The sequence below is a fragment of the Archocentrus centrarchus genome, chromosome 6, assembly GCF_007364275.1.
Source record: "Archocentrus centrarchus isolate MPI-CPG fArcCen1 chromosome 6, fArcCen1, whole genome shotgun sequence".
In the NCBI taxonomy this organism is placed as follows: domain Eukaryota; kingdom Metazoa; phylum Chordata; class Actinopteri; order Cichliformes; family Cichlidae; genus Archocentrus; species Archocentrus centrarchus.
The window spans coordinates 12396744-12414699 of record NC_044351.1 but is presented as its reverse complement, the minus strand read 5'-3'; the positions used below and the strand labels follow the sequence as shown (position 1 = coordinate 12414699).

Sequence of the window (17956 nt, the reverse complement as noted above, 5' to 3'; positions counted from 1 at the left end):
ATATGCAAGCCAGACACGTGTGTATGTTCTATTTTTACATCTTTACATCTTATTTCCTGTTCAGCAAAAAAAACAAACACGGAACATTTCTTATGAAACTCCTTAATATGCCAGAGAAAACCCAAGGGAGGAACAAACCCTTATGTTTGAGCTTCATATTTTTTACTTTGATCTCACAAATTTGCCATCCCGGGACTGAATCCAGACATAGAAAATTAACTGCATAATGGAGCTTGTGCTGCTTGCCAGCCGCATGCTCATTGGCCAGTTTGTGCACAGCCTCTGTTCCTGTCAGTCAACAGTCCTCTGGATCATAGCACTCCCAGCTCCTCCTCGTCCTCTTCTTCTTCTTTCCCTGGCCCAAATCTAGTGGCTGAATGCCAGCCCCTGGGATGGACACCTACCTGCTATGATAATCACCCTGAAATTTCACAAGCAACAAATCTGTTCAAACAAAATCTGCAAACTTGCTTCTTTCATCCACCGTTTTTTTTTTTCACAACATTCTCAGACAGACACATCACACTTGTCTCATCCCCTGCAGACATTTTGCCAGGAGTCCCTGATGGCCTGCTAGCCTGATATAGCTGTGGTATGGGCTGGGGTGTGGGCCAGGGTCCGAAGGAATGGGAGTGTTTGTTTTGTTTCCATTTGATCTTCATGTGATCAAGATCGTGTCGTGCACCATAATCTTGATCAAGTAGTTGCACAACCAGGAAGAAGTTACAGAGATGTGGCGTGCAGTGTTATTGCTAATGAGATCACAGTCTAGATGGGCTCTTTGTGTGTGTGTGTGTGTGTGTGCGTGTGTGCACTCAGTGTGACAGAGTGAAGGTGGGGCTTCCATGAGTTGAAAATGTAATCTGAGATGTTCCCTCACACTGCTGGGTGACTTAAAAAAAAAAGGGGGTGAGTCTGCAAATTTAATTTGAGCAGCACCAACAGGATTATTTGCGGAAAAGAGTCTTGCTGTGTCAGGAGAGGTCAGGCAGGAGATGTTTGTTTACAAGCGGTGAGGTGGTGAATGCTGGGAGGCATTTTTACCGTGAAAGTTGCAAATGCCAGGTGTAAAATAGAGTAAGGTATGACTGCTCTTCCCTCTGTAAATTTGTTCCAAGTACACAGCTCCCTATTCTGTTCGGTCCAAATGCAGTATTAACGCATTATATCCACAGAACCGAGGAAGGGCAAAAGATCAAAGTGAACTTGTACTACTGAGCTTGACCTTAATTTGAAAACATCTATTTCTCAAATTTGTGAGCAAGTGTTCACTCACCATTTTATGAGGTTTACCGAGGCAAAAACAGTACCATCTCATACAAAAGTCCTGCTATAAATCCAATGCTGATTCAACTCCATGATGACGATTCTTCTAGATAACATATATGTAGGATGTTAGGGTGTTAGGGTTGTGCTGATGGATGATGATGTTGGGATCAGTGATGATCGAAGTGTGGTCCAGGTCATTTTTTAGCTCATTTCCGCACTGATGCATTAAACTGACATTATCATTATGACGGCAATCATAATAAAGTGAGCCTTCCTTTTATCTCGCCTCCCCATTTGTAACACAGATATGTCTTGGTGTGTGTGGGCGTGTATACACAAGCTCATGCCCGGACTTCTGGACACTTTGACATGAATGTTTGTGCGTTGGCTACACTGATTAATCAACATCATTAAATGACAGAAAGCAGAAAGATATTTCTGACAGCTGATTTGTTTTTGTTTTTTAAATCAGAGTGTAATGTGACTGTGCTTCTTGATCTCATCATATCTTTATCCTTCTGTATGTGATGCCATTTTACACATACAGAAAGAGACTAGATGAGTTAGAACTACAGCTCTTCAGCTGATATCTGTCCAATGTGTTAATCAATTAAAGATAAATCACTAATGTTGTATGTCAGTGTATAAATAACTCTTCGTGCTTGAAGCACGAAATACACTCCAGATGTGCATCTTCTTCTCTCATCGGTGCTAATGATTTAAACACATGGGTCCTACATTATGCATTATGGAGGGTGGGCAGTGCTACTCTAATGGGTGCACATTAACCTCCTCTGTCATCTTGCCCCTATTGGTCATTGGCAATAACACAGTGAGGAGATAGGACATTTGTAGTATGTATCCAATCACACAACACTAACCAGTCATTAGTCCATGTGTCGCACAAATAAAACATCCACTGGTTTTCTAAATGGCTTAAATTTATTATATTAGCGGCCACTAGTAGCATATTAAAGGTGCACACTCCTCACTTATAGTTTCAGTTATAACAGACAAACACATTAATAACATACAACATTTTATCATCCAAAGGCAAACAACCATAACTAACCCTCTGCAACAGGACAAATATCATGGGACACAGCAATTTTTGAAACAAACTTTTTCCGGACACTAATAACTGGGAATTTATAAAATTACACTGTGGAATGCTGGTCAGGTCGCTAATCGGCTGGGAAGGCCTCTGTTGGCACAAGAGTAAGGACAAATGGAGGATGAAGAAGAAGGGACCAAGACAGGAGCTGTGTCCACTGTTTGGAAGCTTTCCAGTTTTCAACAAAAAAAAAAAAAGACTTGTTTGCTTTGTTCTGGTCCTGCTTCTTCTGTGCTGGACTTTCTCTGTGTACAGGGATCAGGCAGCTGCTACTCACACAGTAACAGGTAAATAGGTGAGATAAAGATAAAATGTTACTTTAGCCAAACAAGTATTTTTTTGTTTGTTTTTTTTTCCAGACCAAAGAATCATTTATGCCACAAAGTTTGGAAAAATAAGTGAACACATGAATGTTAAAGAGCCGTATGTTGTCTATATACTCCCCTCCTATGTCAAACCCGAATGTTTTCAGTATACAGTAAAAATAAAGGGACTCGCCTCACTGTTCCAATAGTTTTGGAGGGGAGTGTATGTAAAATCAGCAGCCGCATGCCAAATAATTAAAAACCTGAATGCAGATTATTGTTTTGGTTATGCATTTTTTATTTTCTTTTGTTTTATTTCTGTTTTATGATGACATTAAAGTGCTTTAGATTTTTATATTCTCCTAATAAGGCCGTGTCTGTTTATCCACCTTCACTCTGCAATTTAATGTGATAGCAAATGTGATTTTATATGCAACATGTTACTGAAATACATTCTCATCAGCACTGTTACACTGGCCATATGAACTGGCCAGCTATAAATTTTACTGCATTGTCCACACCCAAATGGGTCTCCATTTTTGCCAGTAATTTATGTGCCAACTCCACACTATTCAGTTTATGATGTGAAAATTGGGTTCACTGCCATTAGGATTCTTTGATGGTCTATGCTGTACGAAATAGTAATAAAACAGTGATTAGATCGTAGAGACTACACTGCCAGCATACATTTCGGTCGCCCACTACAGTTCAAGACAGCACTTAACACAATGTTCCCAATGCCCAAATCAGCTAAAGCTCAAGTAACTGAAGGCAAATGTCAGCTGTGTTCATCAGTGAATTAGAAAAAGATTAGAAACAGCCACGGAAAAACAAGGAATCTGACTGTAAGGGAAAAAGATAAATAACAGACTATTTCTAAATTCTACATTTGAATGGGAATAACTGAGTCACAATGATCTAGTTAAGAAATCAGAACTGTCAGAAGACTTAAAACATTTGCATTTTTGGATATGTAAAGAGGGACTACACTCATCTGTCATTTATGGAACTAGATACAGGCAAAGCTGTGGAACTGATAGGCTTTTTGATACCCAACAAATCCAACCATATTTCACCCTGAAAATGTTAACTTCAGGTTCACTTCGACGGTAAACGAGTCCAATAGCCTCCAGTTATGTCTGAGAGATTTCAGCACAACATGTAGCAAGTTATTTTAAGATGCAAGGTGAGTCCAAAAGAGTTACTGAGGTTAAGGTCTGGCCAAAAGTGCTCTCAACACATTCCAGAGGGCCAGAATTGTTTTGGCATCACTGCAGCTCCAACCCCTCACAGAGGCTTTGTCCTAACGCAAACAAATACTTGTGCAGATGCATCACCACAGATTGATTTTGCAAGAGAAGATTATCCTGCCATATATGGAGTTCAATACAGTGTCAAGGCAGTTAAAATTAGAGCTCATGTAACACTTATTTTAAATCTACACTGCTTGGAACTATTCTCCAAAATTCAACATAGAAAAAAATAAAATAAACTACAGACATGGAGACAGAGAGAGAGACGGACAGCATTTTTTTCCCCCTTTCCCTGGACAGGCTTTGTCAGGGGGCTTTCTGTTTCCCTGTTCGGTAACACTGGTCCAGTGTAAAAGTCAGACTATCTGTCAGAGCAAATCCCCTAAAGCAGTCACTAGGCCAGACTGGTGCCAGCACTCTGCTAGATCAAAAACTAACGCTGAGAAACACCAGTGATGCAGGGGATATTTTTCACCTACTCCAGAGATACATGACGACAGTGTCAGAAATGTGTGCATGTGTAAGTGCGCAGTGCACACAAGCAGGGTGGCCTCGAGTGCATCTGGATGTCCCATTGTTTAGCATGTCAGGTTTAAATTTAATGTACTCGCAATTCAGTCATTTGCTTTACCCTTCATGCGTTATGGGTAGGTGAAAGCAACAGTTTGGCGCAAGTACAGCACTCATGTACTCCAATTCTGATTTGATTATGTTTGTGGTAACATCAGTTAATAATTTTAGGCTGAACAATCTTCTGTCTTATAGATCACATTCAAACAAAAATGCTAGATTGCACTTTAGATTTATTGACTTAATAACTAGCGATGCAAGACATTCAAGCAACTCGGGAGGAGTGAAGAAAAAAAAAAATCATTAGTCTATGTAGTCTCTGTTTCCGATGAAAAGTGTCCTAATTGTGATCTTCGAGCAAGCGAAGATGGAAATGAGTTTTTCCTTAACCTCCCACCCCTAATCTTCTGTCTGTTAACTTTAACCTGTAGTTCAGTGGGCAAAGAAGAGGAAAGATTCAGCATAAAGAGAACTGGAGGGAGAATAGATTTACATTTCTGAATTTAATCGTCACACAAAAGAACTTGAATTGAATTGTGAGATTGCCAGTGCCAGCACTATAATTCATCTCAGATTTAATCACCAGAAATGCAGAACTGTGGGACCAAGCCTGGAGGCATTCTACTTCTAAATGAAATTGGAAACCAGATTCACCCTGAGATTTTGATCTCCCACTATATATTGTTAGCTTTTATTTGGCCATCTTCCGTCCCAGCCTCAGGCAGTAATTTGTGTTCTCATACTGAGGGGGCTAAGACAGCAAAGTTTTAAAAAAAAGAATACTTTTTGAGCTTCCTGATATGTTTTTAGCATTTTATTTTAATTGCTTTTTTAAATTAAAAAGAAAAGGGCTTATGACCTCACATATTTCTTGGACTTACATCTGAAAATATAGCCCACTGTATATAATAAAGAGAAGAATGTGGCCAAAAATACCAAATATCATCCCTTAGACTTTACGCTAACCACCAAAAACAATAGCTAATACAATCTTTGACATGGCCAACATTAATCAGCTATTAACTAGACATTAATGAGGCACTGCATTGGTTTTTACAAGCAGTCAACCTGGTGAAAGGTCTGGAAGACATCAATAATAAAAGGGGCTTTACGTCACCCCTCGCCTTGGTTTTATGGACCCCACAGGACAAAGATGATGATGATGATGATAGGAGTAGTCTATCCCACACTCACTAGTGAGTTCAAAAGGAGAATATCTGACACCTCTAAATCACTGAGTCGAGCAGCTTTAGCCCATGAAGCCAGTTTGGGATGTGCTAAAAAGCTGAACTTTGGCTGCCCTGTGAAGAGGAGACACACTTCTAAACCACACACTTCAGTGAAAGGACAAAGTTTGACATGGGGTGAGCAGCAGCAACGAGTTTCAGGCCAGCGCTATAACGGTCATAACTTAAGCATTAAGAAAATCTACAGTAAATATTTTTTGTCTGCACCTGTCTCACCTTACTTGTCTAATAGAGGAATTAAACTATGCATGTAATGTTTCATATGCACCACTGCTTAATAATAACAGGAGCTCAGCTGATAGCTCGTTAGGCTTACATTTTCAAGGTCAGCACTGAGCGGACAGCTTATCAACAAAGCCATAGCCTTGAGTTTCTCAGATAATCACAAATGTTTACAAAGTTAACATTATTCTAAAGGTTAAATAAAACATTTTATCAGTGAATGAATGGAATCTCAAAATAGAAAACAAAGCCACAGCAGTAAAGATTAGCAACACTAACATGTGCAACTTATCATCTGAAGAATCAATCCTGGAGCAAATTTTACTGGGTATCTGGATTCAGGCCTCATACTGAAACAAATCTTTGTCAAGCTTATTAGAGGATCTGCCCCAGTTCTTTAATGCATGTCTGAGCAGATAAACAACATGTATGAGGACACCAACAGTCACACAGGCTGTGGGTGAGACATGAATGTCCTAAAAGGTCAACTATCCAGGCAGAGGTAGAGGTCCTATGTCTGATATGAGATCCAAATACTGCTGTTATCATAATTATCCACCATCTTCCAAGCAGTGACTCAAAACTGATGAGATGTGAGCGACCCGGACCACGTGGCATCACAAGGAGCGAGTGCGAAATCGGGGAAGAAAATGAAAAATATCAGCTGTATTTTCAGCTACTGACATTGCTTTCCTAAATAAATGAAATGTGTGTTATTTTATGAAGGATTAGACCAATTCATAAAAAAATCTGGGCAGTCAAAACAATAAAAATACCAACAGTCTACTGGACTTTTTGTTGTGGAACTGAAATGTTTTGCTTTTAACGTCTTCTGACATTTTCCCACCTGGATGACTCGGATGACATTACACTGACTTTTGGTAAGTGCAGTGTTATTGCCTGATAGCTGCAAAATGTACTCCGCATAAGCCCCAAACTGGAGCTGCCAGCACGAATTATATCAAGAGTTCCAAAACAAAGCGCAACTGGGCTCCAGCTCTGCCTTGATCACAGACGGAGCTGAAGATTTCAGAGATGACTTCCAGCCCACGCTGCACTTTACTGTGTGCCAATGACCTTCTAAAACCTGGAGTGTTTTTGTTAAAGTCGCAGCAACATGGCCCAAAGCCTCACACTGGGAAAAGGTGAGCAGTGTTTATCACAAGGACTGTGACATTATGACTTTTTTTTTGTGAATTTGAAGTCCTCCATATTGGAAAAGTCCTGCAAGGGTGAAATGCTGAACACTTTTGCTACTTATACCTGAAAAATGCATTTTCATAAAACTATGAGATTAAAAAAAAAAAAAAAAAAAGTCTGATCCTGGTAGCAACGTGCACTTCCGACTGATTTTCGTGATTGTGTCCACAACAAACACGACACATGCCAGGTCACAGGAAGCAAGACTGCTACATGGCTCTATTATTCTCCTGTTGCCAAGCTAACTTCACTGCAGCTGCCTGTAGCGTTTGTTGGAATAACAAAGTTAGGAGGATGGAGACGAGGAGTTAGATGAACTTTTATACTTACAGTAATGATGTTTGTTTTTCTTCAGAAATTAGCTGAACTATACACACTGTATATGAACCACTGTGAAATCTTATCACTATGAAAGCCTGAGAACATCACACTCTGTTACTGACGGGTTTTGGGAAGATACATGTTACCTTATCGTGATTCTTCTCTTCTTCAAACAGTTAAGTGCAGCTGGGGCTTTATTCATTGGTGGTGGTGGTGGTGAGGGGTGGGGGGGTCTCCTGATCCATACTGTGAGTATACGAGGGTCAGCTTTGATCACAGAGGCATTGTGTGGGGGCATCCACGTGCCATCCATGTGACTGCAAAGTCTGCACAGTCACTACAGTGTGCGTGTGGGTCTTGTAAGCAGACTCGGAAATAGCATTACAACTACTCTGCCACAGCGTGCCTGTCTACAAACACGTATTATCCACCTTAAGCAAAATTAATTTTATCTGAATTGAAAGTACTCAATTACAAGTAAAATTCCAGTTTTGAAAAATGTACTTGCATCAAAATATATTTAAGCAATTGCATACTCAATGCAGAGAAATAGCCCAATCACTGACAGACTATTATAGTATATCATTATTATTACTGATGCCTGAGTGCATCTTTCACCATTGCAGCTTCTGGACCTCATCAGCCCAAAGTGACTGTAGTGGAGTTGAGGTATAAAGTGGCATGAAAAGAAAATACTCAAGTGAACCAAAAGCACCTCAAACATCTGCTTAAGTGAAGGTCTATTGAATATCAGGAATGCATAGGTGAACCTGATACCACTGCTTTCCACAAGTCTGGAAACTATGTTTGATTACTAAAGTCACTTCTTTTGTCAGAGAGTTGTCAGTCAGTAACAGCAAAAACTACAAACCTCCGTACGAAGTTAAATCCAGGGGAAAAACTGCAGTAATAAGATTTGAATCTGGTACCACTGCTACTTCTACACAACAGGAATGCCTTTGAGCGGTCATATGCGTGTACATCTCTAACCCTCTAGGTCACACCTGTTACCATGCTGAAGCTTTGTTTCAAGGCTAGCTCAAGGGTCAAGGGTCATGGTGTCACACGACACTTCCTTAATCTGTTTTAGAGTCCAGACATACTGCATGCATTCTCTCATCTGAGAAAGGACCTTTTATTTATGATGCAGAATTTTCTGCAAAGCAAACACTTTTATAACAATACCAATTACCTGTGTCGTTTCAGATAATCACACACTGAACAAAAGCAAACACAAACATGGGCTATGATGAAATGACAGGCTAACAGTGTGAGAGGAAAACTACCAAAAACAGTTAAAATCCCTTCAACTCATGAAAGATTTTTTTTTTTTTTTTTTGCGATTAAAACAAAGATGATGTATACTGCAATGCCCTAGTGTAGACTAAAGTATGCAGACCCACAAACTGTAATCCAATCCAAACAGCAAAAGTAAAAGATAAAGTTGCTAGAAAATACTTAAAGACTAAGCTCAATTGGGTCCCACCCACACTGGGGGGTGTCATGGCTCTCCAGTGACTCTGTATTACATAAATGTTCCTCCTTGTCAATTCTGTCTGATAAATGCCAAAAAGCTGCAGCAGAATGGGCTGCACTAACAAAATGGTAAAGAACCTTAAGGTGGACACAAGCAAACGGAAATCAGCAGGAAGACAAAGAAAGCTGAGGGACTGTGACACTCACTTGTGCAGCAAGTATGATGGTATGCAGTTTGCAAACACAATGCTAACTAGACATGGAATACTAAAACCTTTCATAGGTTTTTAGGTGAAATAAAAGGCAAATCTGGTGTACACAACTACCTCAAGAGTTCCAAATAATCCAATCAGACTGTCATACCTCCAATTTTAACAATTCTTTTCATCAGTGCTGGAATTTCTTCTGACAGCTGCGCGGTGCATATTTCACTGACATCAAACTTGTTGCAGTGTCAGTTCGAACACCTGAGTCACATGTAAACTTGGTTTCTACCATATGTGCAGACTTAAAGCAAATAGAACAGCACTGACTCTGAAACCCTTTGCAGGCCCAAGTTTTTTCTGCACAGAAAAAACATCAACAAAATCAACACAGAATCCAATATATAGCTATTACGGTGCTAAATTCATTAATCACCTTATAGTTACTAATCAAAGATTTACATCATTACTTGCATTCTTATTTCTCTTATCTGCACAATGGAGGGATAGAAAAGACTGCATATATAATAATGACACTGGCATCAATAAAATCTCATCAATACGCCAACATAATCATGAGACTCAAATTGATCAAAAACATATTTTACTTTAATGTGTTCAATGCTGCCATGTACCATGACAATGCTGTTTAAACACAAAGCTCTAGCTCATTAACTTACTGGAAAATTATGTTTGTACGTTCTCATTTTCATAAAACATTTAATGGCGACACTTTAAATTTCCTGTCCAGATGGCTGATATTACTGAACCATCAACATCACACTGATGAACATTCTTCCACATTTCTGATTCTAGGAAATATGAAGTCACTGGCTTGGTTACACCTATTGTGATTGAATGCCAAAATCCCCCAAATAACTTGACAAAGAATACTGTTACATTTTCACACTACAACTGGTTTTACAGGCGCCTCAGTTAAGAGTGTTCCCATGTTCTAGCTGCAAATTCACCAAATTCACCGGGTAGGATTAGTTTTATTGGGGAAAAATTTTTAAAAATCTATGACAACATAGACTTCAAAAACGCCTATTTGACAAACAAATAGTAATGATGCCCACTTCAGGTAAAGCGCTGGGTCACTGAGCTAGCCAACAAGCAAAGACAACTTTCATCCCAGTTCAGAATACAAAAAAAGACTTTGAGGCATGCCATTCCCTGACATGCCTCCAGGCCAGAGCATCATCCAAGGCATTTACAAAAAGAGCCCACTGCAATGGAAAAGGTCATTTAGATTACATATATCTCATTTGCACTGTGGTAGCATAGATCAGTACCACGCCTGACCACCTATGATAGGCAAACACAAAGTTGATATGCAAATAAAATGCTTTTAGATGTTGTTCTAATCGTTTCCATATATATCCTACTGCCAGGCTATCAGTCAAATGGGAACCACAAAACCTCTTGCAGCTCTGTCTAACTGAAAGAAACACTATCTTCTTGTCGCTCACCACAAAGAATGTCAGGTATGTCCTCAACTCGGAGATGTAGGAAACAATCCAACCAAATTTTGTCCACACACTTCTGGGGACAAACACCCACAGGGTACTTATCAGAAGGCAAATCTGAAAATCGGCAGCCCTGCGTCCCTCGTCTGCCTTAAACGGGTGAAGCAACAATCCCAGATGCCCACCTTTGTTGACACTGGAATCAAAACAAGAGAAAGGAGCAAGTAAAAACAAGGACTGACAACTTCAATCCCACGTGAACGCACAAAGCAGAACTCATTTATCAACAGCTCGGCATCTGTTTCTGTCAACTTTCACTGGCAGTAACTCGCGACACTGAAAAAGAAGAATGTTATACTTGAACAAACACAAGAGTTAAATAAAATTAGAGGCCATTTAATACTTAATTACAATAAAGAAAGGGGTATTTTGAACTGATCCTGCGGAGACTTCTGGCTATTTGTTTTTTCCCCCTCTTTATAAAGTTTTCCACCCTACTTATTCATGTCTAATGACAGGTACAGGTAAGAGTTAAAATTTAAAATCAGTGCATAATCCACACAAAATCCATGATAATCTTCCAAAACAAGAGGATAGAGTATTAGGAACACACCTGATCCTACAGGTGGAAGAAAAAAATTATCAAGGATGAGAGAGGCCACATTCAAAAAAAGAGGTTCAGATGGATTTAATTTTTTCTTTTTTAAATAAGTCGCAATGTAGGACAACAGTATATTTTATGTAACACACTTGCAAGCAGGTCCCACAGTGGTGTTTGGTTTAAATGGCTAGTCAAGTGGATAATACAGGGGATCGGGTTCTCTCAGTCTCAGTGTTAGAAATCAGTTGACTCTTTGACGGGAAAGAATGACACAAACTAGTGATCACCTACACCTGTTTATGGGCGTGGCAAGGAGGACTCTAGCTATCACTCGCTTACTCCAAAGCGCACACAAGAGAGGATCTTTCAATATATGTATTTTATACATTAAAAATAGTAAATTCTTTAGGGAACTATATGTATGTGACAGAAACCTGATACTTTTTTTTTTTTTTTTTTGCATATATACGTGTGTTCTACCGGCAGGAGGGCAACAATGCTGAAAGCAGAGAAACATCCTCTTCCCACTCAGTTTATTATCATCATTCAGGGTGGTGACTTCTCTCTCAAATGAACAAGTCGCTCACTCCCGCTGAACGACCCCCCCACCCCCCCGGTGGTCCCTGGACCCCTGTTTGGTCAGCAGTTAAGCGCTGCCTGTCCCATTTTGTAAACACAGGCAAAAGCTGTGTTTGGGAATGGGCTTGTTTCCACACCTGGTGTACGCTGAACTGCTCTCAGAGCAAAACACACACACACACACACACACACACACACACACACACATAAAAGTAGCATCGGTTTTATTTTTCCTTCTTCTTTCTGAACAAATTGATCCGTAGCCCTCTACTTGAGCCCTCACTCACTCAAGTTATGACAGCATTATGCTGCAGCGTTACAAAGTCAGCACCCTGTCGGCGATTAGCTCTTAGTTTGGTGAAGCCGAGCGCAGCTAGCAAACTTCTCCGCTGGCTTGTCTTCACATCTCTGGACTGCACAAATCTGACATTACAACACAGGACCGCTAGCTTTTTCTCAAAGACTCGGCGTACCTACTTGACAATATGAAACTTGGCAGCCGAATAGAAACTGGTGAGACTTGTGGCTGAGACACTTTCAATTTGGGGGGAAAAAGAACCCATAGCTAACTTTTCCATACCTTTTTGAACGGCGAATACCTCGTCGTCGATACTACCGCTCTTTGGCAGCCGTAAACACCGCTTTTGACAACGTCACCCTCGCCAGGAATAACAAAAAATCCGACTGTGTGTCGCTCAACTCTTGCCAGTGCCCGTGATTTTTCGCACACCGCTCCTCTCTGCGTGGCTCCAGCAACAGCCGCTGCAGTTTTTTCCACCAGCCTGCCGCGGGAGCGAGCGCCCCGGGATACTGGGTTGGCCAGAGAAGCGCGTGAACGCGCAGTGTGCAAAAGACGCCAAACTGACTAAGAAAAGTGTCGCAAAGAGAGAAACGCTTGCAATGCCGCGCACTGTGACAAAGTCATACACACTTACACACGGATAATGTTTAATGGACACTGTTACAAATTATCTGTTTTATTTCCCCTTGCATGTTTCCATTTTGGGTCAAACTAAAGCTAAACAGAAATATACAGGATTCAGTAAATTGCACTTTACATACACATATTTCCTTATAATAAATATGCACTGGGAAATTACGTGTACTTCTAAATCTCGTGTACATACATTTAAAATAAAGCTTATATAAATACTGGCTGAGTTGACTATATATGAACAGAGTTATTTTCAAGCTATTAACAGGCTAGCAATAAAAAACACATGCATGCTGCAAGTCTGTTCTAATGCATTACTTGCAGTGTTGTTGTGACATTTGTATAGCGCCATGTCCTTTCTGTTAATGGCAACACAGTCTTAATCGGTGATGGTAAATTATGACGCTACACTTCAAAGCGCAAATTCATTTCAAATACTTCATAATCAAAAACTAATTATTCAAAACCTCATCTGTCTTGGAAAGACAGTTTATAAGAAGAAGGCAAACAGATGGGTACAAAGCCACACTCTGTGTGTGTGTGTGTGTGTGTGTGTGTGTGTGTGTGTGTGTGTGTGTGTGATGGTTATTGGAAAGCGTTGAGCGCAGTTATTGAGTCTTTCGTTGACGTCATGCTTCTCTAAGGGATAGTGACCAATGGAAAAAAAGAAATCCCCTCCTCCTGCTGCCTTCAGGCCCCCACAGCCAGCTGAGAGTTAAAAGCTAAATCCATATGAAAACCCACTTAAGTGGTAATTATGGCTTAGATTTTTTTTTCTAATAGGTTGCCCACTTGGCACCCAAGTTTTTTTGTGTTGTTTTGAGGTTAGAGCATTCACCTTTGGTGTGATGAAGTACAAAGTGTTTTGGTGTGTATATAACAGAAAGGAAATAGCAGGTTTTGATGGGGTTTGGGGTTCTAGTCTTACCTTGGAGGAAAAACTGTCATGTAAAGTAACCCATAAACAAAATCTTGGGTGGCAGGAACATTGGTTTAGTTGGACAGATGACATCCTCAACCTGAAAACTTGGGAATATGAGGAGAACATGAAGGCAACACACTTTGAGAAGAGGGGGAGGAGGAGGAACTGAGCCATAGGTTGACATGTGGGAATGACTCAAGGTTTTTTTTTTTTTTTCCTTCTTCTCTTCACATTCCAGGCATTGTTTCCTCCTCCTCACTGCCCGGGTCCTGGGCACCGAGGCCACGGACTTTCCAGGGGTGTGGGAGTATGGATAGATGATGGATAAAAGGAAGCGAAAGGATGACTGATTTTCCTCTTTTGGCATGTGCAGAGCAACTCTCTCCTTCTCCAGCTGAATAAATGAGATGGAGTTGTGTTGTTTTATACTTTGTTGCCCCGGGGCTTCTCTGAGCGTGCCACGCTTGTCTGAACAATCTGTAAAACGTGAGCATGTAAAGTTATAAAAAACGTTTTTGATATCACAGTCACATGAAGCTCAAAAGTGTCTTAATGCAAGGAAACCCCTCACAGTGTAGGCAAGCATAGACACGCACATAATTTTTCATTACTTTTTATGCTATAAGAAGAGCACATTTCATCACAAAAACTTTGGTATTTGTCGCAGTTGGAGCTGGGCTCCAAGGAGAGCGAGTCAGAGAGACGGAGACATGAGTCAGGATCGGCTGGAAAAGATGCAGTGAAGTTTGAACTGACTCACTGAAAGTAAGAGCGTTGTTCCTCGTTATGAAATAGAAGAAAAATGACATGCAACTTCTTCCCTATTATGGAAGAGAAGCTGACAGACCACACAGGAGAACATCCATCATCACTGTGACTCTCAGACACCCTTTATCTTGCTACATTTCTATCTCACACTTTTGCTCGCCACGTGTTGTTCTTATTCCGTTTTAAGTACCCCCCCCCCCCTCCAAAAAAAAAAAGTTTTCTTTTTTTAATTTGAGGTGTTATGTCTCCTTTTAAATCACTTTACTTTCATAAGAAGCAATTTCTTCCAGACGTAATGAGAAGCTGCCATTACAGATACAGCAGATCAGAAACAGACAAAATGCGTGGGTTCAACTTTTTTTTTTTTTTTGACCAAGACCACAGCTGCAGAGAAGCTGCTCTGCAGCTGACCCTAATAAAGGACCTTAATGTCCAATCGGGGAAATCAACAGAAGAACATAAAATTGATGCTGCTGCACAGGTTTTATTATTTAAGCCTGTTTGAAGATATATTATAATAAACAGCGTTTCAGTACATATGATAAACATTTCCATAAATGCATACAGGCCGTGTAACTGAGCCAACACCAGCTTAGCTCAATCCTGACTGACTGACAAAAGGTAGCTCAATGTGACCATAATAGTGCATGTTATTATGGGAATAAAAACCATTCAGGACAGTGAGACCATCGAGTGCCAATTCAGCACATGACGCCTGACTCATCCTCTCTCCTCTGAGTCACTCCCTCCCTCTTCTGATCCAGGATCTGTAGCTCTCTGCTGGAGCTGGCTCCTCTCACCTAAAATCAACCATTCCTCGGACTGGATACCAGCCAGAGATGCAGATGCTGCCCTACTGAGGAGAAAGAATTTTTTTTTTGTATTCGACCGGGTGTCTCTTTGTTAAGACAAAAGTCTGGGTGTGATGATGGTATGGCAAGAAGAAGGGGGAAAAAAGAGGGACCTCATGAGGGACTGAAGCACAGCCATGCTGCTCATCTGTCACGTCCTAAAAGAGTCCTCATAAAAGATATAAAGATATGCTTGGATATAAGTGAAAGAGGTCAACATGTGAACCGTAAGTCAAAATGTGATTTAAAAAAGGGCATCATGGGAGCCACTAGTGTTTACAATTTATTCCTTTTCCGCGTTGTTTTTACACCTTTGGCCCAACATCAAAGGGATAAAAAGCTTATTATACAAATGAGCTTTGTGATCTACTGCACACACCAAGCAATGCATGTAAAAGGTGATCCCAGATGCAAAAAGACAAACAGCTATAATAAGATAAAAGGTCTCACTGGTAAACAGAGCCCCACAAGACCGAGTTTATGCCCCACAGTATTGTGCACTGTGAATCAGTCGATCCTCTCGGTCGACACTAAAGGGTTCCAACAGCAGGCATGAATCTAAGCTGTGGGCCAACGAGGCTGAAGCCGGAGCCAATGAGGTGGGTATGTGGATGTGTCCCGAGTGATTCCTTTTGGAGGTTTTCCAAGTGGTAGAAGACTGAGGAGAAGACCGAAGATATACTGGAGTGAATATAAAGGAGGACCATGAAAACACTGATGTAAAAGGAATGAAGAGTTAGACACTAACTTTGGTGACCTTCAGTATTTTTATCGTCCACCAGCAGCAGGTCAAAATTCTCACCCGACAATTGAGAAATCTCAGCCTCAACACAAATGGCATCATATTTTGTAAACACTACCAGAAAATTTATCTCAGGTGACTCCGACTTCTCCTCTAGCATTTGCGGTAACCTTGGGGACAGGTTAACTTTACATATATGTCATTTTTTTTTTCATTTGTTAAGTCTATAACCAAACGTCTGCAAAAGTGGTGGCATATCTCCTGCTGTACTTCGCTGCAAATGTTAATGGGAAACTGAAACCTGCTAAGCATCAGTACCTTAACGATGTCACTGTGAACATGATGCATCATTGTGGACACAGTCTATAGAGATACAGACATTCTAGGTTGTAAAATGTCAAACTTTCATAACTGCCAGAGTCCTCTTCACACTGCTGTACAGCGCGCAGGTAAGACTGGCTGTGGGGAGCTGGACCCTCGCAATGTCACGGTCATGTCAACACAGACAATCTGCATCACAGCAGCCAGCAGTCGGTGCATTACTAATTCACTGTATGAATTGACATATCTTCTCTGGGAACAGAACATCTGTTAGGAAAAAAAAATGTTGGCTATACTGCTGTGACACATTGAGAGGAAGTGTCAGCTGGCAAGGAAACGGGCATCAGTGAAAGGAAACAGGAAGGGCTCACAATGTAAAGTCAAAGACCAGTACAGTACTATCTTAGCAACTTTAGACTTCACATCCAAGCCAAATGGCCAGCTCCACATCAGAGAACAGAAACATTTGTGTTTAATTTCCAAACAAATCATAATATAGAAGTGTTTTACTAAAAAGGATTTATGGCACAACCTTCTCCAGCGGCTTAATATGATTATAAGAGGGTAAATTCACAAACATGACACAGCTGTGAGCCATTGTCTATGAATGTGCTGCAGATTGCAATGTAATTGTATCTCTCTCTCTCTCTCTCTCCAAATTACAGCAGAGCTGCTCAGCTCACTTAAGCAATCCAAATCTTTTTGACTTCACATATCAACTGCATGTAAGTAGGCTTAGGTGCCAGTCAAGCAGATTACAGCAGATTAGCTTCTTAGTTTTATGTACGCAGTACACGTACTAAAAACGAGGCTTTTAGACATAAAAAAAGATGCCAAAAGTCAAAAGATGCCAAGTAATAAAACCAGCTGCTTATTTTAGAGTGTGTTCACAGCTGACAGTGTCAGTGTTATGAAGCGGGTTTTAAAAAATTTCTGAACTCTTTTTGCACATTTTCCGAGCTGCTGAATTCATTTCAAATTGATATTTTACACTTGCCCACTAATCAAAACTCAAGGGCAAAACGACAAAATAAAAGTCTTTTTAGAAATTCTGCACTTGTTTTATAACTGAAAACTGAGAACAATAAAAGTATTCAAACCCTTTGCTGTGGCACTCCAAACTGATCAGAAGAATCTGGCTTGCCTAATTATCCCTGAGTTGTGTCTAGAACTTGATTACTGTGCAACTGTAGCAAATGAATGAATTGAATAGAATTGATTAAGGCACAGAGTATTCCCAGAAGCACTGGGGCCTCAATAATTATCTGAGACAAAACCCAACTGAGCTGAACTGCAACCACTGGAAAACACCAGCTACCGCTCTTCATCTGGATAATAAAATTCCCAACAGTGAAGCATGGTGGCAGTAGCATCATGCTACAGTGGCATTTCCCTGCAGAAACCTGTTAGACATTTGATGAATGCAAAAAATGCAGAAGTCCTTGGAAGAAAACAAACTGCTCAAGAGCTTAGAGATGAGGGGAAAGGTAAGGAACAATGACTCAATACATACAACCAAGAAAATGCTGGAGTGGCTTCAGGATGGGGTTCGGACTTTAAGCCCAGGCTTAAACAGTTAAACAGATATG

At 40.5% G+C, this 17956-nt stretch overlaps 1 protein-coding gene across 2 annotated transcripts in view; it reads right to left on the bottom strand.

Moving 5' to 3' along the window:
• The window catches only part of peak1 (pseudopodium-enriched atypical kinase 1), a 117351-nt gene extending 104755 nt beyond the window's left edge, over window positions 1–12596 (bottom strand). For both annotated transcript variants that reach the window (XM_030731711.1, XM_030731712.1), the window contains exon 1: window positions 12410–12596. The gene's annotated coding sequence lies outside the window, so the exon portion shown is untranslated. The remainder of the gene's footprint in view (window positions 1–12409) is intronic.
• Between the last annotated feature and the right edge of the window lie 5360 nt (window positions 12597–17956).